General features: G+C 38.4%; 1 protein-coding gene across 1 annotated transcript in view; it reads right to left on the bottom strand.

Annotated features, from left to right (window-relative positions):
* The window catches only part of PCDH11X (protocadherin 11 X-linked), a 539,199-nt gene extending 511,714 nt beyond the window's left edge, over nucleotides 1–27,485 (bottom strand). Inside the window, exon 1 of the mRNA XM_043974371.1 lies at nucleotides 27,407–27,485. The gene's annotated coding sequence lies outside the window, so the exon portion shown is untranslated. The remainder of the gene's footprint in view (nucleotides 1–27,406) is intronic.
* Between the last annotated feature and the right edge of the window lie 203 nt (nucleotides 27,486–27,688).

Here is a 27,688-nt window from a genome sequence, read left to right as displayed (position 1 = left end):
AACAATAGTAAGCAACTTTTAATAGACTCCTCTGGAGTTTGCAAAGAGCTTAAGATCATTGATTAAGGGAAGGTCCAACCTCCTTTTATAGATGAGGATACTGAGTCCCAGAAGAGTGAAATAATTTTGCCATGGTGACACAGGCAAGTAGTAGAGTTAACATATGAATAGAGGTCATCTGACTCCAAATACAATGATGTTTCCAATACTTAAAAAAGAAACAATCTGTATTTTTGTGCTAATTCTGACTTGGTGATGGTAAATGAGCAGAGTCAGGATGAATAAACACCGGCACATTTTGTTGGGTGGTATATTTGAAACTAAACAATCCCCAAAAAATGAAAACTTGTGATAGTCCTCATCACTCATAGCAACAAGAATGAAAATCATTCTATCAGGTTGTTTAAGAAGTGATATTACAACTGCTATTATTTCTCCCTGCTTTTTGAAAACCTCTTTGTTTAAGAGAACCATCCTTTCTTACAAGGTTGCCAATGCTAAGCATTATTGAGAAGAGTAATATCATTACCTGTAATGCCAACTCTGAGGACAGAAAATGTCTACCTAATGAAGAAATTTTGGAATTTTTCAATAAAGAAAAAACATCTCCGTTCCCCCCCCCCCCCCGGCATACTATCAATATGGAGCTGAGAAACTCCTAGGCATTTGGCTAGCTTTCAAACTAGACTATTTGGAACTCCTGCTGCCCCTAAAAAGTTACCTGTAAATCATAATCCTGTTATGATAAAAGATAACAAAGAACTCATGTTCAGCAAGAACACAGGATGTACGAGGTACAAAAGAAGACATCATTCCCTACAAGGAACTTGGACTCAGAAGCTAATGAAAGAGGTAGGTAGAAAAGAACGTATTACTTTTAACCCAAATTTTTAAAAAATCCTGATAAAGCCCTGACTTTTTTTTTAAAACAAGCACTTCTATACCACAGAAAACATATCCATCCATTGGGTATTTTATTTTAAAATAATGTTTGGAAATGAGAGTTATCCTCCCTAAAGGCTAAAAGGGGAAGCCAGGGCCTCTTTCTGTTCCATAAGTTCAATAACCCATTAACAATCCTCTTCAACATTAATAACAATTATATCATGTGGGTGCACAAGCAATTGGAGCTTTGATTCAGCCCTACTTCTTATTTCAGGGCCTTAAGTGGACAACTGCAGAGGACTTAGGTTTTATTCAACGCAGGGAGACTAACCTGAGAAAGTCAGCCTCAGCACAAAACCCAATGACATGTGTGATTGTCCTGGCCAGCTTATTTTTCCTTAAGAGGCTATATCTATTAACTACTTTAATTTTTGGATAAAAAAATTAAGGGATTGTGTATTCTCCCCCTTAAATATTGAACTCAATTGCAACTACCATAAACATCTAGGACAGCTATGAAACTAACGCAGCTTCATATGGCAAGGACCTAGAATAAACAATATCAATATTACTCAGAGAATTTCACATTTCCATTGGCCTAATCTGGCTTCCGTGAGAATGTGTTTGTTTCGATTATAATTGCTACAAGTGTTTGTATCTTCATAACCTCAAAACCTAAGTAGAGTCCCTTGTCACGGAGGAAGAGGTATGGTAATATTAAACGTAGAATGAGCCAATGAACAGAGGTTGAATCTGCTGTTGATTTCAAGGGTCATCTGCCTAACATAGAAACCCTTACCAGTTATAATGCTACATGCTACATGCTACATGCCACTGTCTAACATCTGGCAAGTCATGTCAATAGAAACATTCCTATTAATTTATGGCACTAAAATAAAAATTAAAAAATAATTGATGGCACTGACCATATTGCTTGATGTCTCTCTTTCGTTATGTTACAGGGAAATGGTAGGTGTGGGGTTTGGGGTGTTGGGGTCCTTAAGAATTGCTCTTTAAAGAATTACACCCTCTCACACACAAATCCAATTAGAATAAAATAATATTTTATTTTGGAGCTAGCAAAAAAGAAACCTTGAGACAAGTCTCAAGGGGAGGTAGATCCAGAGATGTTCTCTGAGATATCTATCTCCTTGAGCAGGAGGAAAGCAAATACTTTTATAGAGGATCAATGGTGGAGGGACCGGATGGGGTGATCATCTGACTGTGGAAAGTTCCCTTATTGGAGGTAATCACCCCAGGGAGGACTGCCCCCCACTGGTGGTGGCTGGGGTAAATTGGGCAGCTCCCATCTCTGTCATCCCCCTGGTGCCAAAAAGGCAGCAGCATCTTCTCAAGGAGACCTGTGTCATCTGGTCAGTTTACCTAACCCCATAACAGCTGAGAACTACAAAATTTACTGAGAACTGATTCCCCACCCAGTCCCCCCTTCCCAGATAAATGAATTGCCTGGGGCTAACCAATCTTTGTCAATTCCAGATTCTAGATTGCTTATGGATCTCCCCCCTCCCCAAACAAACTATCCCCTCCCAAAGATTCCCAAGCTTACTTCCTGGACTTTAGGTTATCATGTAAAAAAGTTCAATTACATTAAATAGTTTCTGTCTGTGAGAAACTTACTTTTCCCAAGGGCAGTTTCATAGCTCCCTGTGTTCCATTACCTCATAAAAACCCTGTCCTTTGTTCCCATCTTTGGGTATCCCTGGCTTCTGAGCTTTGTGATACCATGAGCTCTAGTTCCTCTGCCCTGATTAAAGACCTTATTTCTCCTATATTGATTGTTTCCTTAATTTCCAGGTTAACACAGTCATGTGTAAAACTAAATGATTGCCAATGTCCCTTTCTAGATCTAACATTCTAATATTTCTTCACCTAGGTTGCAGTCCTGTGATAAATGCTTCCAAATTTCAGGTAATTATTTCACAAAAGTTTCATTTAAATTAAATGAAAAAGTTCAGGAATCACAGGCCATACCTAGTAACAGTACCCTAGTGAATCTTTCCTTGTTTTCCTACAATCTTTATGTATCTCCAATTATTATTAGGCTTTTGACAATGTCTAAAGTAGAAGATCATAGATGCCTTTCTTATTCCACAGCATCTGACCGTCACATCATCACTATCATTATTTTAATCACAAATTCTGAGTTTTCAGATGCATCAAATAATTATCTAAATACCATTCCTCTCTCTACCTTCACTGACTCAGACTTTCAGGGTGGGAAAAGGCAGCTTAGGAAGAGATGGATGACAGGGCAGTCTGCCCTTCCACTAGAATGGGTCCTGAGAACATTTCCCTTTAAATACATCAAGTGGTTTGAATAGACTTTAGTTGGTCAGATAGCAATGGAACCATCTTTTGTTTTTTTGAAAACGGATTTTCAAAAAGGCTTCTCTAGAAAAGGAGAAACTACTTTTCTATAAACAATCCATCTAATTTAAATAGTAATGGAGACTTGGGAAACACATCCACTTGTTGTAAAATCACTTTGCAGTAAAAAAAAAAAAAAACACATGCAATTGAATACTTGGTACATATATTTTCATGGAAATTTCTTGATCTTTCATTTTTTCATGGGAAATGTACTCTAAGAATTGTACCAAAGTGGAATCAACAATATAACCTCAAACTTGTTCATTTTTCCCCCTACAGGCATGAATTCTCCATAAAGACTTCCCTCAGCTCTGGTTTCTGCATCAAGTCTCATACAAGGCTGGCGACTAATTTGCATACACAAGGAGTATGTACAGAGAATTACTTCTATACTGAGAAATCATTTGAATTTATGAGACTAAGAAGAAAGATATGATCTTGGTGTTTTTCTTAAATCACTTAGACTCTAATCTTCAATTAATGCATGAATAAATTTCACAGTTAGACTTTATAATGGTAAATTTCTTATCAGGAAGAAAAGATAATCTAGGAATATTCAGACTGATCATGCCCAAAAACCTACTTATTTTCCTCCAGTTGATAAGACATTCCTTAAAGCATTAACAGAGATATAAGAATAGTGGAAATAAGTATCTATCTAGTGGATTTTTCTTTGAAATTTACTTGATGTTGCTAACTACATATTTATTGAGTATGTAAGGGCCAAATTTATTATGGAAGAGTAATTGGGTGGCTCACCATAATATTGGGGTTCAGAAAATAATGAGGGACCTCTAGGTCCAAAGTTTCCTCTCTTCCAAATTACCTTTTTTAGTTATTTCTCCCAGCCTAATAAGAAAGGAGATTAACAGCCTCTTTTCCACCAACAAACCAGGTTTTATTAATGGGGATAAAATATACAACAAAGGTTGGATTTGTGTGCAAGAGGGTGTAATTCTTTTTTTTTTCAGGCCAATAGGGGTTAAGTGACTTGCCCAGGGTCACACAGCTAGTAAGTATCAAGTGTGTGAGGCTGGATTTGAACTCAGCTACTCCTGAATCTAGGACTGGTGCTTTATCCACTGTGCCACCTAGCTGCCCAGAGAGTGTAATTCTTTAAAGAGGAATTCCTAATCAGCCCTACCCCAAACTCCCACAGATTTCCCCATAACAGAATCCTAGAATGATGGTGCTGGAAGATACCTTAGAAATTATATTATTCTAACAGACTCATTTTGCAGATTGAGTAACACAGACCCACAGAGGGGAAGTGACAGGCTCAAGGTCACATAGTTAGCAAGGTAACAAAGCTGAGACTAGAATCCCCATTACTGTACTTTCAGCCCAGACTTTCCCCCACTAAATAAGGTTGCCTTTTCCTATTGACTATTTCAATTCATTTATCATAGGATTTAGAGTTGGAAGGGATATTAGAGGTCGTCTAGTTATCTCCTCAATCTACAGATTAGGAAAGTGAGGTCTACAGACCCACAGAGGTGACTTGCCAAAGGTCACATAGAGAGTAAGCATCAGAACCAAGACTTCAACCCAGCTGATTCAACAACCCAGTATTCCTTCCACTATGCCTCAATTCTTTCTACTGCATATGACAGAAGTTCTACTTGGCTAAAGAGAAGAAATGACGTCAGCATTTAACTAATACAATAATAAAAATGAGCAAAATATTTTTTTAATTTTAATTTACAAGGTTATTTAAATACAGTTTTGAGGTATAAATGCAGTCCCATTAGTTCCCAACTGGGAACTCAAGTCCTTTCCTTTCCTATTAGGATAATCTCCTTAACCTGTCTACAGTCTACACAGGATTTTTCCACTCCCCATTTGTTGTCTTTACTTCCACATTGCCCCACTTTCGAACACTAGGAGGCATATGGCTGAGTGATTGGTATGTTTTTCACTGTCTGTCTTCTGGACAAGAGAGAGGAAGGGTAATAGACAATTGGAATTCTCACATGGAATAGGCAGATAGTGGACTGGGGAGATGAAACAGGACTGTGGCAGCTGAAATAAGGATTCCAGGGAAAGAGGCCACAAGAAAGGTGTGATATTATAAATGACACTTAGGAAGACTAAGCAGACATTGGGAAAAGGTGGTAATTTCATTGGCATGGGGAATTATGGAAACTTCCTCCATGAACTGAACTGCTCTGCCATGTAGAGTCTTAGAGAGTTGGCTGGGTCACCAAGAGATTAATGGAGTGCCCAGAGTCATAGAGCTAGTCTGTTTCAGAAGAAGGATTGGAACCCCAGATCTTCATGATTCTGAAGTCTCCTTTCCCATATACTGTCACAATGCCTCTATTTTGTCATATCATTTGTACATAATTCTCTGAGCAATCATTATAATGCCAATTCGTTTAAACAAGAATAAATATGTATGTGTGTGTATACATATACATATAGATGTGTATATATATATATATATACATACATATACATCCCATATGGTTCTGAATAGCTGTAGTTAATATGCAATTACTGCATAGTTCTCTTAATTATGTACAATATATATAGTTATACAAAAATGTAGAGACAAATACAAACTATTTATATATTCTAATATTTCATCTGTTTTGTAACAAGTTGCCTCTAATACTTGGCACTGCAATGTTATTTGGCAAGATCTCTATGTTTAAAAAAAATACTTGATAATTTACTAATATAAATTTATATTAATTTTACTGCTTTTAAAGACTGTGTACATATCAATCCTATTTATCTAGGGAAGATGGGGGTATATTTTGGCATTTGTTGTCACATTTACATTAAAAATCAGTCAGGAAGCTAGGTAATTGGCCAGTAGTACTAACATTTTAATCCATTTTATATGGATTACAACTTTTATAACATATAGTCTTAGAGTTACCTGGGTGAATTGCTCCAAGTCACTCAGTTGGTAAATATCAGAAGCAAATGTTGAACCCAGTTCTTTATGATGCCAGTGCTCTCTCTACTCCACTACTTTGTCTTTATGGTAAGATTAAAAGACCCGTGGCCTATGATCACAGTCAGTAAATCTGAAGTTCATTAAGAAAAATTCTCTTTCTATACTATGACTTAGCCAAAGATTGTGAAGTATACTGAAGTTAAAATATTTTGTATTGGGTCAGCTAGACGGCACAGTGGATAGAGCACTGGCCCTGGAGTCAGGAGGACCTGAGTTCAAATCTGGCCTCAGACACTTGACACTTATCAGCTGTGTGACCCTGGGCAAGTCACTTAACCCCAATTGCCTCACCCCCCCCCCAAAAAAAAAATATATATATATATATTGTATTGCAAGGGACCTATGGTTATTTATATTCTAGAAATATTAATGAACATAGATATCAATATTTAGCATGTTCAATTCAAATATTTGCTGTTACTACAGGTGGAATCTCTACCAGAGTATAAGAGAATTTACATTGGAGAAAAACTAAATTGAATACTGCCCATTTCTATTACAAGTCTTCAACTACAAAAAAATCACTTGGCAACCAAAATGTGCTCAAATTTCAGCTATACTTTTATCCTACAAATTTCTTAAAACCTTTAATTTGTGGGTTTTGTTAGAACTTAAATACAACTTAGTTATCTCTTTTGGCCTTTTCTCCATCTTACTGTCTTACTCTTCTATTTCCTTCATTTCCTCCCGACTAAACTGAGAGGTGAAAAGGAAAAAAGTCCAGGCTATCCTATTTCAAATGGATTCTAAAGAATTGGAAAATAGTCGAAATGTAAAAATGTTCACCTTGACTTCCCTCAGCTCTGGTTTCTGCATCAAGTCTCATACAAGGCTGGCGACTAATTAAATTCTGAAGAATAAGGGATGGGGCAGATCAGGATAGGCTGATGCCATAAGGATTTATATATGAATGTCTCTGTGCCATTAGACACTCAATAGACTTTGAATTCTCTGCTTTCTACATAACAAATTGAACCTTTTATCACATTATACTATAGCTGGTACATATAGACATATAACTACACCAATGATATAAATGCATAACTATATATGTATGCAACAAATAAATTATATATATGTAAATATAGAGAGTTGGTGTATATATGATGCTGCCTTGTATTTTTCTATATTTCATGCTTTAAATTGTTTCTTTTCTTTCTAAGTAGGCTTTCCAAGACCATGTCTCATACTTATTCCACAAGGGAACCTCTAGAAAAGCTCAGAGTACATAGTAGGCACTTCAATAATTAACACAATTATTAAACATCAACATGAATGGCTCCACATTGCATTAATGGCTCTTCAAGCTACATCGACAACTCCAATTTAAAGATGTAAAGTGAAAATAATCAACCAGAAGGCCGAGTTAATTCCTACCTGATCTAATAAATCAGTTTCACAAGCTTCATATTAGATTATATAAAATATGTTTTGATAACTACAAAATTTATTGAGAACTGATTCCCCACCCAGTTCCCCCATACCCAGGCAGGTGAATTGCCTGGGGCTAATCAATCTTTTGTCAATTCCAGACTCTTGATGGACTTACGGACCAAGCAAAATGATCCCTGCCTTACTCCCTGGACTTTATATGTGAAAACGGTCCACCTCCATTAAGTAGTTTCTATTTAGAGTTAGTAGCATCTATACTTAAATTAGGAGCAGTTCTATTGTTTCTTTTGTTAAAGGTTCATTTGCATTAAGTAGTTGTAGTGACTCTGGAGCAATCTTTTGGTTCCCTTTTGTTCTGTTACCCCATAAAAACCCTGTCCTAGGTTCCCATTTTTGTGAGATACCACAGGCTATAGTCCCTCTGCCCCATTAAAGACCTTATTTCTCCTATGTTGTTTCCTTAAAGTCCAGGTTAATGGTTTCTCTGGTTATTGAAATAGAGGTATCAAATGACAAAAGGAAGAAGTAGAAGGCAATTCTTCATAAATGATCTAACACATAGAAAGATGGGTAGTTATTACATAGGTAGACATAAATGTATATATGTATGTGTGTGTATCCAGTCAACTCTTTACAATCCATTATAACAGAAGTGAGCAGTAGCATAGACATTCCCAATGGTGGTTGGGGGGAAAAATATTTTTTCTAAAGTGTGTTTGTAACTTGCAATTAAATTGAGATTTAAAAAATATCCTCCTAGGAATTTGCAACAAATATTTATGACATAAAACTATACTCTATGATTATCCAATTTTACCGTTATGCCCCATTATAGCAGGGCAAGACTGTCTTTGCAAAATAGCTAGCTCACTGCTTCCCTAGAACATGGAAGTAACTATCTGGGTTTTGAAGGCCTGCTTTAACCTGCTAATTCTTCTATGTAGATTGAACAAATTTGTTATCTATGTTGACAAAGTGATTAATTAATCATAGTAATAATCATTTATAAAACTTCCAATGCAAGATTTTTCAAGATGAAGATCTGAAATATCTTTGGAAGAAAATAGATATGACTGGACATATTTATATTGAAACAAGAATTTCTTAGTAGTTTCAATTTATAAGCACTGCATTCTACTTCCATATTTCCTTCAGAAGTGATTCTCCTTTCCATTAGCATAAAACCAAAATACATTCCATCATACAACAAAATAAAGACTAAGTGGTAAGTGAACACCACCAAAACAAAACCGGTAAACCCTAAACAATCAAGAGTTCTCTAACAAGGGCTAAATGTAGTATCAGGTCAACTACTGGTAGACATTTATTGTCACCAGAATAGCCATTTACAAAATTGACTGTAACAAGGTTCATGGCCTAGAGAGCTGTAATGAGACTGTATAAACTTCAAAAAACTATGTGTGTATACACATAAGTGGAATACCAAATGTTAGAAATGAAAGGAACCCTAAAGATACGCTAGAACAACCTCCTCATCTTACACAAAGGGAGTCTAAGACCCAGAGAAGTAATTTTCTTGAAAATCTAATGTTTCACTTTTCAAGTCTTAACCAAGAATGTGGTGCTCTATATATTGGTAAACTAATTTTCAAGATAACTAGACTTTTTTTTAGATCTCTTCCCTTTTTTAAGTGTCTGAAAGAATTAGGCTATGAAAGATTATGTTGACAATTTTTAAACAGCCAATATATGTCGCTCAACCAAAATAACTATCATGGAGTAGTGAAAAAGAGAACTATCCTCAAAGCCAGGAAGATACGGGTTTAAATTTTCTCCCTGCCACATACAGCTGAGGGACTGAGAGCAAGTCTCTTAGCATCTTGGTTCTTTAAGTAAGCTGGTCATTAAATTTCCGAGACTGGGTAAACCTACACTGGTACAAGAAGTTTCCTCACCTATGAATTCCTGCTATCAATGAAATCACAGGGGCTATTCCCTATTTTGGGTGGTTCTTTTGGTCATTGGGATATTAATCTTCCCTTTCTCCCTAGCTATTAAAAGCTGGGTTTTCCATATCTATCCATGGGGTGGTTTTATAAAACCCATTGTATGCTACAAAGAGGCTAAGAAATTATGAGCAATTGTCAATAGAACAGGAAATCTGATTTCCCCTAATATTAAAATTATAGTAAAAATGGAACCACACAGAATATGCATGTGGCTTGAGTGGATATTTTGTTTGGGGACAAAGATAGAAAGGAATTATGCAAATGTAATTTAAATAATTCATATTCAATATGATTTTACTTATGAGGGAATCATAATCCAACTAATCCAATTTAGGAAACACCCTAATTTCAGGCAGATAAGATAGATAAATTTGCCATGAGTCCAAAGAGAAGTATGGTCAAAAATGGATAGATACTTGTAACTGTAACGATTGGAATCACGCCACCTGCTGGAGACTTACTGTAGAAGAGTTCTGCCCATGAAGCGAGGTCTTTGAGGGCAAGACCAGGAGTCTTTTCTTTGGCGTCAGGAAGTGCCCCGGGCTAGTGGGAGGAGGAAGGAAGAGACTGGCGCTCACTCTCACTCTTTTTCCTGGGGACTCTGGCGGAGAGCGGAGCTAGAAATGCGCTCTCCCTTTAATAGATAGGAATCTAGGCCTTTCTCTCTCTCTTTACCAAATTCTTATTCTCCTTATTAAATGCTTAAAAGCCTAACTCTTGCTAAGGCTTGTAATTTATTGGTGACCACTCATTAGAGATTTTAGACAGTTTAGCTAGAATTTTAGCCCTTAACATTACTCTAGTATTTATTGGCAATTAATCAACTATTCTCAGATCAATGAGAAGTATAGATTACAGGTTCCTAATTTGAATTTTGAAAAAGAACATGACCTTTAAAGGTGCTTTTACTAGACAAAAAAAGTTTGCCACTCCACTCCAACAATCTATTAAAAGCCCAAAGTGTTAGACATTTTAGCAGGGAAGCAAACACCTTTAAAATAAAAAGTGAAAATATTTTGTTTTCATTAAATATATGAAGCATAACCTTCATTGACTTGTTCTACCAGGGGAGTTTCAACAACCACTAACTCTTAACTGTAGAATATTTGGGGTTCTATTCCACAGAATCATGTTAGGGGCAAGACAGGTTATAACAAGGTCATTATAGAATTTGGGGAAATTCAGGCTCTTAGACCCCGGGTAGGTCCATTTTATATCAAATTCCCTTACATAGTAGGTGCTATTCTAAGGAAATTCCATTTAAATGTTAAGGTAGCAGACAAATAACCCTGAAGGATACTCAACTATGAGAAATTTGATTTGAAATGATAATCATAATCATATTATAAAGATCAAAGCTTCACTGAACAGAATTTATCTTGTTTTGGTTTTTAAGGAATCTCACAACAACCTATCTACTTGATACTACTAAATTCACTACTGAAGGGTTATTATTTAAAGATCAGATTTATATTTGTAATAGGTTTTGAGTGTCCCAGAGGATAGTGATTAAAAATATTTGAAAGAAGGCTCTGGCTACTATATATCTGGATACTACATTCATTCACACACGTGCATGCACATTTTCGTGTCTGCATGTGTATGTATGTGTTTTCCTACCACGGAAAAGACTCTGAGAGTATTACATAATGGGAAAAAGCCAACAACTAGGAGTCAGGAGACCTAGTGTCTACTGTAGGATCTGTCATTTACTAGCCCTGTGACTTTGAGCAAAGCATTGTCCTCCTCTGGGTAAAATGAGAGGGTTAGCTCTAAAGTTTCAACTAGCTTTAACATTTTCTAATTCCATGATTAGTTAAAGGCTAACATTTACAAATGTAGGAAAGTTAGTTAATCTTGGCCAATCTCCTATTAGGCCCATGGCATAAGCAAGACCTTTTTTTTAAACTTTCATTGATTTATTAGAGAATTGATGCTATCACACATATAAGCACAGAAACCACCTATTTAATGAGTCAACTTCATGCAAATGTGGTTCCAAAATCTAGCTCTACAAATAGCTTTAAGTTACAAATATCTATTAAACTACTCAAGTCACTGAGTGAATTGGTCTCTCAGCTAAAATATATTCTACTCCATCAATTACTTTGAATGTGTTATTCTATTATTGATACTATTAGGGAAAAGAAAGGATATAACTTTTTGTAAAACATTTGACTCTAACCTATGACTGGGCTTTAGCCCCAAAAAAGCAGAACACAGTTCAGCAACTATGAAACTAATTACTTGTTCTTTGGTTTTATTTTTTTTTTGTGGGTTTTATTTATTTATTTTTTTGGTGAGGCAATTGGGGTTAAGTGACTTGTGCAGGGTCACACAGCTAATAAGTGTCAAATGTCTGATGCTGGATTTGAACTGAAGTACTCTTGACTCCAGGGCCGGTGCTCTATCCACTGCGCCACCTAGCTACCCCGGTTTTATTTTTTAATTTATAATGTCATTTCTGACCTTGAAATCTAGGGAATATCCTTACCTTTCATCTTTTCTAATTCAAATCAATATAGACTTTCCAAAACAAATTATGTACAACCAAAGATGTGAGCCTTCATTTAGGTTTTCTGCAATCAGAAAACTTGGGCTCGGGTTCAATCTGTTTATTTGCCTGTTGTGTGTCCTTAAGTAGATCACTTACCCTTTTGGAGTTTGTTTCTTCATACGTACAATTGACATAATACTTGCACTAACTATCTCATAAAGTCACGGTGAAGAAACTCCTTTGTAAACCTAAAAGCAATATGTAATTATTTTTTAAAGATGCTACATAAATAAATAGACCAAGACTAACTGTGGTCCTAACAAAATCTTACAATATATTTTAAAGGATAATGTTTGCTTTCTCTTGTCCTGGTGACCCCCTACAGATTATTTATAATCATTTATTCTTTTAAGTCAACTAATTATTCCATGAGACTAATTAAAGGATCTATACAGGGTTTGCTTCTTCTTCTTTTTTATTTTGTAATAATCTTACCAATCCATTTCTTCCTGGGGAAGCTGGGGTATGGTTTCCCAATGGATTAAATTGGTAATGCCATATATGTTATTACAAAATATTTATCTCACTAAAATCCTCTAAACTCTAACAGAAAGAAAAAACTGCAGTCTTACCAAGTCCCGTGCTGTCAGCAGAACCAACCTTTTGAGCCCAGTACACCTGGCTAATGATTTCAGTTTCAGATCTTGGAATTAACCTATACTGATTTAACGTAATCGTAGTTACAGAGGGGTTGATTGTCAAAGTTCCCAAACCAATCTCAAAGTATTTTTTCTCAGGGGTGGAACTTTTGAATTTCCGTCAGAGGTCCAGTTAGTTGCTTAGAATTAAAAGGCAAAGTGTAACAAATATCACAGTTAAGGGCATTTTCTGTCCAAAAAATTTAATGATACTTTGCAGTATAATTTCATGTTCCTGAATGAATGGGAAGAAGCTGTTGATCCAGAGCTCATTTCACTTTGGAACCAAACTTTCATTTTGGATTTTAACAGCTCTCTAATTGGAGAGCTAACTAACTTCTGTCTTTCAATGGGGGCATTGTACAATAGAGATGAGGTTCAATAAACCTTTACTGTACTGTGGATTAAAAGACATTACAAAGTCCATTTTTAGCACCTCTACAATATTTGGCACTCTCTGTTTCATGTAACAGTACTTAGAGGAGCCTTCTGTTTCTTTATAAATCATGGATATCCATATGTCATTGTTTACTGAAAAATTTTGCTAAAGTTTCATATATTTTCAATAACATCTTTAAGTACTTTGGTAAAGTCTAAGGAGTTGTACCTGCTTAATTCAGCCTGTAATTAAAGTGTTTTTTCTTCTACCAAATTAAAAAATAACCCCCATACCTCTTTTAGATGCATATCAGAACTGAAGCAAAGGAAAGGTTAAGAAGGTGAAAACGATCTATCTGCCAAAGTTGTCTCAGACATAAAGTTAGATCATCTGGAGAGACAATGTCAATATTTCTAAGATTTTTCTGTGTTGGCACCTGGGATTCTACTATTGCCACTACCAGTTTTTCAGGGTCATGAGATAAATCCACTTTTAGAAATTGCTATGAATATTTAATGTTAGAGAGGCAGCTTGGCCAGGCAGATAAAGACTACTAACCTTGGGGCCAGGAAGCCAGGAATTCAAAAGTCCCCTCTGACACATACTGTGTACGTTCGCCCGTGTGACCCTGGAAAGTCCTCTATAGAGGCCAGTGACATCAAATTCAATGAAGAGGGGCAGTAATCCGCATGTGAGTATCCCCATTCTTCAAATTGTTTTAAAATATAAATCTATGTCTTATTGTATTTTTATCTATTTTGTTCAACATTTTCCCAATTACACTTTCATCTGGTTGGGTCAGCACTCAGGAGTATTGTACACCTCCACACGTGGCCAGCAGACCATGTATTTGGCACCACTGCTCTAGGCAACTCTAGGAAACTACAAATTTCAAAGGTATAAGCCTGAATTAGTGGAGGAATTTCCTCATCCAGGAGTTCCCTCTCAGGAAATAACAAGTTCAGCCTGTATCCCCTATGAATGTGTATGTACTTTGGTTCTGAGTCTCATTTCCACAAAATGTAGATTATGACTAAGTTTTGTCTATATATGCTCTAATTTTTTTAGAGATGACATGATATTCTTTTTTTGGTATTTCTTCTTTCCAACATACATTTTCTAGTTTTCCTATAAAACATGACAACATCTATTTTAAAATTATTCTACATAGTCATATAGACTGTGAAATACCTTTAGCCTATCATTATTAACTGATAAAGTTAAAAATAATGAAATTCAAGGCAATATTGGCAGACACCCAAATTCATTAGCACTTACAAAAATCTCTTTAATCCAACCGGCCTTTTAGTTCATCAGGATTCTGAAGAGGTTACAAAGCAACTTCTCATCTTTCCAACTTACAAAGACTTAAAGTTAACTAACATTATTTGATTAGGAAGGTGGTGGTTCCTAAGTTCAATAAAGGTCTTTGAAGTAACAGCTTTTTAGATGTTTAAGTAACCCTGAGAGAACTACCTTATGCTTCCTACCAAAAACATTTATATTTCAGCTATTCTAGTGCCTGTTTTCAAGGTACTTTTTTTTTAGTTGGCAAAAGGGATAGGGACTGGACTTGCAATTTCAATAATATTGGCAATTCCCAGGTTATAGAAATCCTTCCACAGATACAGGTCAGCACCCCATCTGCAATTTATAGTTTTAGCAAATTTCCTAGAGAACCGAGAGGCTCAGTAAGGTCCCGGGATCAGATGGGAAATATATATAAGAAGTATGGTTTGAATCCTAATATTCTTACCGCCAAGACCAACTCAGAGTTGATAATACTTTTTTTTTCAAATTTGAGACAGCTATGAAATATATAGAAATGATTCTATTTGGCAAGACAAATGATATAGAAATGATGGGAAACTACATACTTTCCTCCCAGAGACTGACTGATCTCATATTACTCCGTTGTTCCACTAAATAACAAAGATAAATATTTGGCATAAATGAAGTTATTCTGCATTCTAATACTTAGTTTATATTTGCCATTCTGTATTTAGGATTTTTTGTCTTGTGGGAATCTCTATCAAGAATCTTTTTGATATTCTAGGAAATATCATACTCTAATAGGAAGGTAGAAAAATTACTTTTGAATTTTATTAAAAGCAATTTGACTACTTCTCTTTAGTCTACAAAATTTAATATTTTTCTACTATCAATTTTATGCTTAAAAATATAAGTATAAAAATTATCTAGTGTTTAAAATTCATTGTTGCTTAAGGTTACCAAAGTCAAAATTTTTAAAAAAGACTGTCCATAACAAATTACTGTTTAGAATACCCATTGTTACCAACTGCCTACCCCTACCTAATCCCTATGTAATTTGGCACATTTTTTAGAGATGATGATGTGAGCCCAGTAACATTGAATTTACACCTAGTCATTGATCTTAATGGACAACCAGTCTCTATGACCAAAAAAAAAAAAACCCAAACCCCAAACCCAAACCAAAAACCTGCCCTTTAAATACTATCTGACAACTCTAGTTGTGACCAAGACTTAAATATTTCTTTCAATTAATCCTATATGTCTGAATATTGAAGTTTCATTTTTAAATACATTTTGGAAATGGCCAATATGGGGAATTTGTTTTGCTTAGTTATGCATATTTTTTACAAAAGGTTTTGTTTTGTTTTTATTGGGAGGGGTGAGGAGTGACAAAGAGAAAAAAACTGTTAATTGAAAAAATAAATAAATTTTCTTGAAATCTCAGTTTTGGAAGCTGGGCAAAAGCTTTGGTAGATAAATAACAGTTGCTTACAAAATGACTCACTTTAAAAGGAGTTACTGAGATACTCCATTATGCCCTTTATACAAAACAATACACTATTATTTTGACTGGAGGGTTGAACCAAAGATTGACATTTAAATTTTAAGATTTTCAAAATCTGTAAAATAAACTTAAGTGGAAGGGACTGAAAATTGATTTTTATAAATTGAGAAAAATTAAATTGAAAAATAAAACAAATTAACATCTTGCAATTATTGGTAAAATACCTAAATTGGGAGTAGAGGTGGAAACAATATCTTATATACTACTTCCCTAAGATTTGCAGTGAATATGAATTTGTACAAACCCTTTTTATGTAATTTCGTATATTATCTCATTAGCAATGGTGGTGATTAGAAATGTTTTACTGCCTGTTATTCTTTCTAATTTGCTTTGCTTTTCTCATTACATTTTAAGTAAAGACCTTCAAAGTCTTTATTTGCCCAGCTGTCCATGAAAATCTACAGCAGACAAAAGCAGAACTGCCCAGGTTTTTCTTAAACGTCCTTTTTTGTACTCATTTGTTTTATTTGACCAGCCAACAAAAATTATGAACGCTCTTATCTTGTGTTTAATCAAAAAAGAATTCCTCATGCTAATTAAAAGCATCTGGCAGGAAGTAGTATAAGATTGTGAAGATTTCCAATATTTGCTTAGCATCCACTTCTTATAACCTCTAAGAATAAAGATGTAATGCTAAGCTGAGAACTATGAATATACTTGGGAAAGTTCTCTCATAAAAAAGAAGCAGCTCATGTTCTAGTCCATTATTAAACTTCTCTCAAAACTGAAATCATTTTCAATCATTACCACTATTACTATACCTGGTTTCAAGCAACCAAGAAATCAAGCTATTCCTTCCATACAAATTATTTTTTCAAAACACAGTCATGGAAGGGGAAAGCGATAGGAAGCCATTCCAAAGAGGCTACCTACGTGCTCAATATTAAACCATAAATAGAGGCCTATCACTTAACGATGCTGGACCTTGTTTTCCTTTTGGTTTCCCCGTCTTCTTCCCATAAGTAAAACAATTTGGTCCAAGAGTATGTAGGGAAAAGAGGAAGATGTTTTACAAACATAGTGCCTAGCATACACTAAGTACCTAATAAATGTTTTCTCTAATCAAATCTGAAAGACTGCCTTTTGTTGCCTGTTCCTCTTCACACTTAATAAATTATGTAAGGGAAAAGTTGCTTACAGTACCTATTAGAAATTCATTCTCAAAAATCCCCAAATGGGTATTTTATTCCTTAAAAATCTTTTTCAAGGAGACCTAGAGATAGAAGAATAAACTGTATAATGCCCCCTAATGGCAGGGCCAGCTTATCTTATAATAAAACTAGATTTGAAACAAATAGACAGCTTGTTTAAAGTTGCAAATAATAAAAAATAATCCTCAACCTAGTTATTTTCCCTACATTGATATGTGCTATTTATCCTGATGCACAGAACATTTGGTGGTGTTTTTTTTTCCTTGATTGAATCAGAATTTATTTTTTAATTACAAAATTAAACTTTAAAATGAAAAATTGCTGACATTGAACAAAAGGGAGAAAACCTCCAGTAAAAGATGTCAACTATATTAACCACTTTTGATTTCCAAAGACAAGAAACCCAACTAGCACTGTTCTGGGCAAGGTTAATTCTAAATTATATAATGATGGTCTTTAGTGTTGACCACATCTGTATTCCAGTTCAAGAAACACTTGAAGGTAAGAATGAAAAAAGACCATGTAGTCCTATAGTTGGAGATATCCTCTCAGATCCTATAACAATTAGGATAAGTCAGTATAAACCTGTCTTGACTACAGACTATCCTCTATTATTTGGGGGGGGGCGGGGCAATGAGGGTTAAGTGACTTGCCCAGGGCCACACAGCTAATAAGTGTTCAGTGTCTGAGGCCGGATTTGAACTCAGGTCCTCCTCAATCCAGGGGCAGCACTTTATCCATTGTGCCACCTAGCTGCCTCTGTTGCATCCTTTTTAAACTTTATATTTTTAGTAAAAAGATGAAATATAAATGTTAAGGTTATAAATTGCATAGCAGTTGGCAATCTGCATTGATCAAGGGTGTTTCCCTATGTCATGGAAATTTCAAATCTAGCCCCCCCTCCTAAAAAAAAGTATCCTATCATTTGAGAGAATGGTATTCATAAAATGAAAGGTGTTTTAATTTTTGTCATTCTATTCTTGGCTCCTAGAACAGTGTCTGGTACATCGTAAGTGTTTAATAAATGCTTACTGAATGAATCATTAAGATGAGAGAGTGAGCAGAACTTTGGAGGGGGACACAATGTGAGGTAAGGACTGGAGCCCATGTGCTAGAAAATAAAATAATGTATACAAAGGGGACTCAATAAATATTTGTTGATTTGATAAAGAACACAGGAACCTAAGAGAATTGCTGCTTCTAAAGTAGCATGTTGAAAGAAAATAATTGGTATAGAAAGTAATTAGAAAACAATGGCATTTTGATGTAGGATGAGTTGTGTTCTAACAGTAAGCATTTGCCATGTCCAAAAGGCTTAGCTTTATTCAATGTCAGTAAACTACATCTTAATCTAGATGGTACCTATGAGTTGAAGCTAGAAAAAGCAGCAGATTGCAAAAATCAATGCAAAGCTCTCACGTTTTCATCATGGAAATGTTTTTTGAACCTTAATGAGAGTACATGCTACTAAATTAATGAATTTTTCTGTAAATAGGTTTGTTGTGGCTACATCAAAATACATTAAATTGTAATAATAATGACATGTTATATATTCACCTAGAGAAAACTGCAATTGTTTTTGAAAAAATTTGCATGTTCAAAGACAAATTAGTTGGGGGGGGTGAGGAAGGGATGCTTTCTTTATACTTGTGTCACAAATGAAAAATGCAGGCATTGCCACTGTTTCAAAATTTCTTTTCTACTAATCCTACTCTTATTCACTGCATAGCACGTTATAGCCAATTACAAGGGCAGTTTAAATCCCTAAACAGGAAAGCTTTTAAAAGTGCAAAAGCTGGCAGAAGCTTTTATGATTTCTGGCAAGTCATTTCTATATTGAGAAACTCTAACTGAGAAAGACACGCTTTCTCTTCCTAGCCCTCCCCCCAACCCGTTAATACACTTGCCTGATGAGAATGAAGTCTTTCTAATCAGATCACAATCTAGTTTGCACTCTAAAATGCCTTTGTGACAAACCCAAGCTTTACCACGATAGTAATGTTACACAAGATGACATCATTTTAGGTGAGCAGTCTTTTTGATTACGTTCTCTTAAATATTAACACCATTTCCAAATAGTCTTAGACTAGCAAGTTTAACCCTTTAAAAGCAATAAGGCCAAGGATTTTTCAGTACTACATCTAGGACTCTTCATTGCTTACCCTATAGGACAAGTGAGAGCTTTTGTTAATAGGACTCTGCATAGTTTAATGACATATTATGTTAATCCAATTAAATGCACATATAGATTTGATTATTCCTAAAGGTTTCTCTGGGAACTCTCAGAACCCTTTGCTTAGGACTCTCATAGAGTCATGGTCTATTCTAGATTACGTTCATTTTTGTATGTTTGTGTTTTATCTCCCTAAGAAATTCCTCAAGAACAGAAACTGTTCACTGTATTTCCATTCTCTAGTCTAGTGCTTTGCACATAGTAGGTGTTTAATGAGGATTTGTTCAATGAATGTCATGATTTCTCCTCTAGTTCTGACCTTCTCTGATCAGAAAGTGAGATACATTGCAGTGCCTCAATTCGGGAGAACTAAGCAAATAATAACCTGGAAAACTTGGTTCTTACTTTCCTTCTTTTAGTGTAGTTTGTTTTTAATGCAATTTTGAATTATTAGTGTTCAAGTGTATATTGCAGCTTAATCCAAGGCATTCTAGATTATGACATCTGCTAAACCAAGAAGCCAGTAACAATTTTGAAAAATCTCACCTCCAGTGAGACTGATCCTGATATCATGGTCCTTATGCCCTGTTCCTTTGAAAAACCCTATTGAAAGAAGTTGAACTTTGCTCACCCTGCCTTTTGTCACTTTTGAGTTTGATTTTGGTTTAAGTGATAAAATGGCCTAATGGAAACAGAGGTCAGTGTGTGTATGTGTGTGTGTGTGTGTGTGTGTCTACTTCTTTTTGAAATGTCCAATAGATTATTGATCAATCTTAATATTTTAAAAGGCTCCTGATATATGAATTTGGGTTTCCAGGAAGAGAAGTACTTCGTTCCTAATTATTAACTTTTCAGAAATGAGGGTCACAATAGAAATGCTGACATGCCTCTAACTTTAAAAGTGTGAGGACTGTCAATAGGCCTCTTGCTTAGGTCCACGAAGAATATAAATTTAGTGCAGGACCACAGGGTCAGATCTTTGATCTCCCTTTTTGCAGAGGCTGTGATGGATAAAACCAATTCCACTGAGCATATAGTACTATGCTGCATATAAATTATCCTTGAACCATAGCAAGGTATTCTTACACTCAAATTAAAAGAAGAGCTGCAAGCATGTACAGTGCAGCCAGGAACCTGGGACAGCAGAAAGGATTTCATTATAGGAAAGGTTTTTTAAATTATTATCCTTATTTTCCATTTTTAAAAATATTCCATAAAGTCTGATTTTAAAGGCACTTGTATATTGCCAAATATATATGCCTTCATAATGACCTCTTTTTGCATGATGCCATTTTAATACTTAAATTAACGTGAAAATATGTATAAGGAATTAAACAAAGCTTGGCTTCCCTCCAATAGGTATATTTCTGAATATAACTTAAAAGGAAAAATGTCTAATGTAGCTAGACCCTTCTTTTCCTAAGAACTTTGACACTAATATTTCAAAATCACCAAGGGCCTTACTTGAAGATCAAATACTTAAGAAGTCATTGTACTTAAGATTTTCTCTACCACAGTGAAAGCAGGCGTTGAATATTCTTACCTTTCTCAAGTCAGCATTCCATTCTCTTACCTTTCTCTCATGCAAAATTTATAGTTTTGAAGTCATTCAAGTGTGCAGCCATTACCCAGGCTTGTGTACATATTTCAAATGGAAAAACAAATGACTTTAGACCTTAGGAAATATTTTTGCATTGTGAGCAATCTTTACATTTAATCAGCACCTTTGCTCTACATATGTACAGAAGCTTTATTATGTATTTTAAAACAAATGGAAGGGGCAGCTAGGTGGTGCAGTGGATAGAGCACCAGCCCTGGAGTCAGGAGGACCTGAGTTCAAATCTGACCTCAGACACTTGACACTTACTAGCTGTGTGACCCTGGGTAAGTCACTTAACCCCAATTTTCTCTCTCTCTCTCTCTCTCTCTCTCTCTCTCTCTCTCTCTCTCTCTCTCTCACACACACACACACACACACCAAAACAAATGGAAGATGTTCTCTGTAAATCCTACTTTTATGTGTCTCATAATATGCTTACTGAATGATGTCATTGTGACAATTAAAACTTCTCAGGTATCTCAAGTTGTTCACTGTATTAAGGACATGTAGAATATTTATATTTGTATCTAAATTATTATATTCTTATCTCCCACCCCTCTGACTCCCCCCCCCAAAAAAAAAAACCCTTCATCAAATTGGTTTTTGTTTGTTTGCTTTTCCTGTAAGGAGAGTCAAGGAAAAGTTCCTGTGTGTGGTCAGTCTATTCTGGGTACTTTCTTTAAAGACCAGTTTAATTCTCTGAAAGAGAATTTCACTACAATTGCCCGGGGATTTGGCCTTCTTGAGCTTAAGCTGAATCTTGCAGATAAGGAGCCCTGCTGAGGAGCAAACAAGCTGCTCTTCTGATTTTCTGGGTTCAGCCTGGTCCTACATTCTTTCTCTAGCCCCCACTTCTCCAAATATGGTAAGCAGTAATATCAAATACGATGTTTGCTGCACATTTTCTTCCCTAAACAACTTTCCCTCTTCCTATGCAGACATACACATATGCAATTGCTCTCTAGATCTCTGGAAGTTCCCAGAGAGGGCTGACAGAATCATCCCCCCCCCTCCCCCTTGCTCCTCTTACTGACGCGTACTAAAGGCACCACATACGATGTATGTACAGAGAAGAGCACAGTCCTCTGTTCTTCACATCCCCTACCATTCTGGTCCCTGCCATTAGCAGTCTGGAAGCTTCCCACCGAGAATTTCTATTTTGCAAAAACTATAAAGGTTCTACGAAGAGACATCTGCACAAGCCCTGTCCTGTCAGCTGTGTCAATGTCCCCTGCTGCTGAAGTCAACTGTCTTTTGGACAGTGCTCAACATCTCATCAGGGTGATGGCCGGGTTGCTTTCTCCTGGGTTGCTTTCTCCTGACCTTTGTAAACGATTTTCAGATCTCTAGATGAATGTATAGTCCTGCCTAATGTGTGCGCTATCCTTGGTCCCCTTCTCCAAATGCCTAACTCCAAATGCATAGCTAGCCCCAGTCTACACTCTAGAGTTACTAACTAGCTCTAAATGGAGAGAAGAAAAATCTAGCAGCAAAGAACTTCATTTCGATCCTATTTCACGCCTTCCCCAAATAACCCTGACTCCTACCCTTGGAAACGCCAAAGGACACCTACGGATTTTGAAGGGATCCAGACTCAAAGCAGTTCCCACAGAAGGACTGTCTCCTTCAAATGCTCCCTGCGCTCTCCCTCCCCTTTCCCCTCTCTTGCTGCAGCAACCATCTCTGTTCCCATATATTCCTGGGACGCTATTGGGAAGAGAGGGGTTTGCTAGCTCATCCCAGAGCCTGCCTCTGCAGCCTGATCAAGCCCTGTCCTTTGTGGGATCTTACTCCTGAACTCCCAAGTTAGGGCTGCGTGCGTGGGCCGCCACCTCTGGGCTCCCTAGCCATACCACAAAGATCCGGCCTGTGTGTCTCTCCCCTGTTCCGCCGCAGCACTTGCGGTATCGCCTTCTCTAACTCCGGGCACTTTTTTTTTTTCTTCCCAGCCCAGGGGATTTCCTCCATGTCTCTGGTAATTCGCTGGTCCTAGGCATCTTTTCCCTTAGCTAGCCTACTCTGCTGAAGAGCTGGGGGTGGGGGTGGGGGGATTCGTGCGCGCGCGCGCGCGCGCGCGCGCGTGTGTGTGTGTGTGTGTGTGTGTGTGTGTGTGTGTGTGTGTGTGAGTGAGAGAGACAGGCTTCTAGATGTCAAAAATATTCTCTAAAAGATGCTCATTCTCATGCCCCCTCTCTCCTTACCTTCAGCTCCCGATCTGCCCAAGATGTCAATCTATATCGGCTGGCTGCTCTGTACACCATCAGGGCGTCTTCGAGGAAGCCAGGCAGCCCAGGAGCAAATTATAAGAAGCAAATCCTAAATACCTCAGGGAGTGGATTCTGCCAGGGCAGAATGGAGGACAGGAGAAAAAGACAATAAAACACTGATTCACGGAGATTTCCACAGGGCCAAACGAGCTTAACTTTTTGGTCCACGCTGGGATTTTTTTTTTAGTTGTAAAAAATCATCATTACCCGTTTAGAGACCTAAAACTAGTCCTGTCCTCCGAAACGGATTCATTTCCTAATTTGAGGGGTGACAACCGCAAACTAACATCACTGGGAGGGGAGAGAGGGGTATTTATTTATTTATTTATTATCTTAAAAGCAACTCACTCTCCCAAACACCTCTCTTTGGAGAGAAAGAAAAGGAGAAAATTAACTGAAGAAAGTGAGGGGACAGGGAAAGAGACTGGGAAGGTGGGGTAGGGAGGGGGAAACTGGGTCTGGTCCCCGAATAAGGAATGGGCTACCATTTGGGGCACCCTGCAGGAACCTGCTATGGGTTGGAGGAGAGAGGAACGGAGTAAAGAAAAGGGAAAAGAGGTTTGGGAGGGAGGGAGGAGGGGGAGAGGAAGAGGAAAAGAAAGAGCAGGATGGGTGAGTGGAAAGCTCCCTGAACCCTCAGCGTGATACCACAGCCTCCTAGGCTGTCTGTACTCAGCTCTCCCTACAACCAGAAAGCAAGCGCTCTCTGGCGCTGACATCATTGCAAAAAAGGAGGGGCATAAAATGGAAATTCAAAGGGAGAAGTGAGTTTTCCCCCCTCTTAAAGGTGCCCGCTCTGTTGCTGTCCCCCTCTGTCTCTGTCTGTCTCTTTGTGTCTCTGTCTCTCTATCTCTCTCTCTCTTTCTCCGTGTGTGTGTGTGTGTGTGTGTGTGTGTGTGTGTGTGTGTGCGCGCGCGCGCGCGCGCGCGCACTGCAAACTTAGAGCCGCAACAGACCTGGAAGGACAGGTTTTGGGTGGTTTCTTCCCTCCCCAGTTTAACTTTGACTGTCCCCTTGGCTGTCGCCTTTCACCAGGGGAGAATTGTGTATGTGGCTTCTTGTAGTAAGTGCATTTATTCTGTCGTTGCCCAAAGAAGGGAACAAGAGAAGAAAACAAAACTATACTTTTAGTGAAAACGGCTGTTTTTCCTACTAGAAGGAATTCGAGTTTCCTAAAATGTAATTTGCGCGCCCCCCCCCCCGCCCCCAACACACACACACACACACACACACACACACTCACCTTCCCTCCAGGGATTGCTGCGGTTCATTATAAGTGCTTTGTTTCAAACAAGTAGACTTATGGTCAAATGCCACATAGTTGTTACCAGGTTTAGATGACGCTTACCAGAACCTGGTTTCTTTGACTTACGTTCAAAAAAGTTCGAATTCACTGAACCTTTGGAATTGGGAATGGAACTATGTTGGAATCTAGCTTCTGAATTGCACACCCCCCCCCCCAACACTCCAAAGGCTGTATGTATCTAGCAAGTGTGTAGAGACCAATTCTTTCTTTCTTCTGCCCTTTTCTTACATCACTCCTCCTCTGCCCCCTTCTCATAGCCTGCTCCTTCATACAGGAGGAAAAAAAAACAAACCAAACTTCCTAAACTCAGTCTTTTACCTTTAGATGTATTCCTAATTCTCAATCCCCCCTCTCACCTTTGACCCTCTCTTTTTCCTCTCCTCTCTCTTTTATGTCTGTGTTACAGTGGCCTAAATTTAAATTCTAAGCTTCTAAAGCAGGAATTCTTAAATTAGGATCCTTGAACTTTTTGAAAAATAATGATTTTGATAATAATATTTCAATATAATTGGTTTCCTTTGTCATTACATTGGGCTGTTTTTATGTATTTAAACCCATTATTCTGAAAAGACGTTTTAAAGACTGGCAAAGAGATCCAAGACACAAAGAAGCCCTGCTCTAAAGCAAACATTTTGGACATGCACTCCACTCCTCACATAGAAGCAAATACAATTGTCCTTAGCTATTCTGCTGCCCACAAACTGCAAAGGTAACAATTAGGACTAAGTTTTGTCTAAATTCTTACAAAACTATTTCTTGAAAAAAGGGGCTTGATTTCCTCATTAATTGATTAATGAGGAAATTAAACCTTAATCCCTCATTTTGGATTGGTATAGTTGAAGAGAAGGAATGTCAGATATGTATGGTTCCTGGAGATCCTTAATCCCACCCCCCACCCCATTCCTATACATAATGTAAACTATACTTTTAATAATGAAGTCAAAGACTACCAGGCCACACTGTCTTTGCTCTTACTGAACTTGGAGTCTACTAAACGCCACCTGGTCTTTTTCTACATAGTTCACATCTTTCCCAGCTTAGTCTCCCCTATCCTTTATGCATGTGTAAGTGTAAGCCTTTGCATTTATTCATATTGCATTTATTCTGGTGATACCTGGTCCACTCTTCAGTGTATTTGGGAAAACTCAGTCCCACCCACTCTACAGGTGACTGAAGGACAGCTTCAGCCAAGTGCCCTGCTGTTGCCCTGGCCTTGCATTCCTAATGCCCACGGGCCAGCTCAACTCTTTATCCCCTCCCCATAATCACACGCAAGGCTTATTTTTAGCTAAATACATAAGTTAAAATTCCTTTACAACCCAAGTCATCCTATGGTCTATCAATGTAACCTCTAAAATGTGGTGCCTTTCAATGAACACAGTATTCCAGATGGTGTCTGACCAGGGCAGACTTAAGTGGAACCATCACTTACCTCACTTTGGACACTTTTATTAATGCAGGGTAATACCGCAGTTTTTTTGACTCCTGCTGGGCTTGCAGTACCCCCTCCCCTCCTCTCCTGTAGCCCCACCCCACCCCCACCCACCCCGCCCCGCCTCTAACCCGCCCCTTGCCCCACCCCTCATCCCTCCTCCCACTCGCCCCGCCCCATAGTATTCTCCGCCCCTACTCCCACCCCTCCCAGTCCCCGCCCACTCCCGCCCTTCCCACCCCCAGTTTTAGTCCCCTCCCACCCACCCGCCCTCCTTCCAGTCTCCTCCCACCTCCCTCTTTCCACCCCCTCCCTTCTCTCATTCCCTTCCCACCTACCTCCTCCTCTCTCACAGCCCCTCCCACCTCCCCCCCTCCCAGCTTCCTCCCAACCATTTTGCCCTCCCCATCCCTTCATCCAAGGTTTTCCCCCCACACCCCCCACCCGAATTGCTGTTAAGCCAGTTCTCCCCTATTCCCTGCATTTGCAGTTGGTATTTTGAAGTATAGGACTTTTACATTTATCTTTACATTTTTTTTCATTTAGATTCGATCTAGTCTTGCAGCCTGCTCATATCTCTGGATCCCGAATCTCCTATGGGATCATTCATTAGGGAAAGGGAAAGTCTATCCCTCTGAGTTTTCATCTAAACTCATATAAATACATTTCCTCAGGAAAGGGGCAGTTTTCATTGCCGAAGTTTTCCCACCTGGCAAACTGGGGAGAAGGTAGGGAGAATGGAGAGGCGAAAAAGGGAAGAGAACTGAAAACTCTCAGGATTAGTTCGGCTTGGGTGAGAGTGTGGTATACTACCTGCAGTTTGAGGAGAGGTTGGAGTGGGAAATGGAGCCGGCCAGAGCCAGAAAGGACAGAGGAACGGAGAAAAAGGCAGACGGGAATGAGATGGGATGGAAATGACACGGGATGACTCGATTAGGTCGAGTCCAGTCTGTTTTCTTCTAGTCGCATTGCCCCGTCACTACTAACTATCTACGGTCCGGGAAATAGTTTGGGGCGCAGCCTTTCAATGTTTGTCCAATATCTCACTTATCACATCCTCCGTGCTTAGGCTAGAAGAGTGGCGCTCAAGTGAGAGAAATAGCCCCACGTGCGCTCTCTGACAGTTAATTGTGGGAGTTTTCATAAAGTCAGCGAGCAAACGGTGTGGAGGATATGGGAAGGGGGGGGGTAATTTCTCCATCTATCTCTCTAGCGCTCGCTTGCTTGCTTGCTCGCTCGCTCGCTCAAACGATCGCTCTCCTCCTCGCCCCCAAATCTCGCTATCTTTCCCCTGGGAAAGAGGGGCAGAGAGGAGGACGCCAAAAAGCGTCTCTGGGTAGTCTCTGGGTAATGCGTGCAGGAGCACGTTCTGAACCCAGACGGCAGGAAAGCTAGGCACCATAGATGGTCTATGCAGAAGAAATTGGCAGTGGTGTTTCTTGGTACCAAGATACTCACCAGGTTCTCAAGGTCTTCCTGCGGACCGAAGTGACGCTTCCACCATCGCCGGCCAGCGACCGCCACGTTCCGTCCTGCAACGCTGTGGCAGAGGCGACTGAGCGCGGCAGCCAAAGTGGTGGCAACTGACCACGAGAGCTCCAGCGCCAGTGGCGACTGCCCGCGAGGGCGACCGTGGCGGGGCGGCCGAGGCGATGGGGCCCGCGGCCGGGGCGGCTGGCCGCGGGGGCGCCCGCAGCGGGGACAGTGCCGCCGCTGCGGCGGCAGAGCCGCCGCAGCGGC

Source organism: Dromiciops gliroides, chromosome X (assembly GCF_019393635.1).
Source record: "Dromiciops gliroides isolate mDroGli1 chromosome X, mDroGli1.pri, whole genome shotgun sequence".
Lineage (NCBI taxonomy): Eukaryota > Metazoa > Chordata > Mammalia > Microbiotheria > Microbiotheriidae > Dromiciops > Dromiciops gliroides.
The sequence above is the reverse complement of the archived record's forward strand: the minus strand, read 5'-3'. Positions and strand labels throughout refer to the sequence as shown.